Genomic DNA, 1,222 nt, shown 5'->3' with positions numbered 1-1,222 from the left:
TAGAAGAATGCAGGTGGAAACCGGATGTTTTGCATCCGTAACAAATAATTCAAACGGAATATAGATATAATAAATATAATCCAAACGCAATATGAAAACTAAAATACAGAAAATTTGAATATGTTATTATTTAACGAGTATAATATAAGAACTCCACGGAGAAAGAGAGAAATGACATAAATTAGCATTTCTCAGAAAATAAAAATTTATTTTTCAGTATACAGAATGTTCGGCTACAGACATTCAAATATTTAAGGTGTTTTCTTGAGGCTAAAATAAGATGGGCATCAAGAATAAAAAAAATGCGTTTTCGGCTTCGTGTTTTAATTACTGGCAATTAAAAATGAACCGAAATACCCCCCTGTGCGAATAAATCTTCTTACGCGAAGGAAAATAGGTCAGCGTGAACAACGGGGCGCGCTGCGATCCTCAAATTGAACGATAAATGGGCGGCAGCGTTCTTGTTCGTTCTTGTAACGAAGTTTGCTGGCATACACACATATAACCCAATAACATGTAAAAATGAAGAGTGCGCTCTACACCTCAATTTCTTGTAACTATCTTAAAATTCAAAAAATTTTTATTCAAATTAATACGACATAACCAGTGATAAAGAAAACACGCAAGGCATACGAAAGAATTAACGTTGAACTCAAAGTCGTTGAAATTGACATTCTTCCTTTTCTTGTGAATCTTTCATATAATGTACCGATAAATAATATTTATAATATTTATAAAAACAGAGAAGGTCTGTGCATAGGTATGTATGTGCTTGTGTCCGAGGTAATCTGAAAAACTACTTAAATGATTTGATAATAATTCTTGCACATTGAAAAGTACATTTTCTGCAAGATATAGGGTACATTTTATTACTCTGACTTCTCAGGAAACCGGGCAATGAATATAAGATATGACCAAGCAGGCCTCTATTGCATGGGTGCGTTTCGCTTGACCGTCAGTTGATAGTCACTTCCTAGAAATATCTCTCGAATACTATTTACTATGTTGATTTTTATAATAAATAATAGTGAGTCTTAAATCACGAAACTAATTGTGGGGAGTAAGCACGAAACATTCAGTTGGCGCAGTCGGAACGGTTGCGCATTGAAGAGAGAGAGAGGGAGAGGCAATGTTGCCACATGGTTACGACGCTGTGAAGTTGCTTTGCGTCGCACTGAAGATGCTTTCGAGATGTCTCGAGTTATAGCGATTACCAGATCGT

This window comes from Bombus vosnesenskii, unplaced genomic scaffold, assembly GCF_011952255.1.
Source record: "Bombus vosnesenskii isolate JDL3184/JDL3185 unplaced genomic scaffold, Bvos_JDL3184-5_v1.1 scf7180000013666, whole genome shotgun sequence".
Taxonomy (NCBI): Eukaryota; Metazoa; Arthropoda; class Insecta; order Hymenoptera; family Apidae; genus Bombus; species Bombus vosnesenskii.
This window is presented reverse-complemented; position numbering follows the sequence as displayed.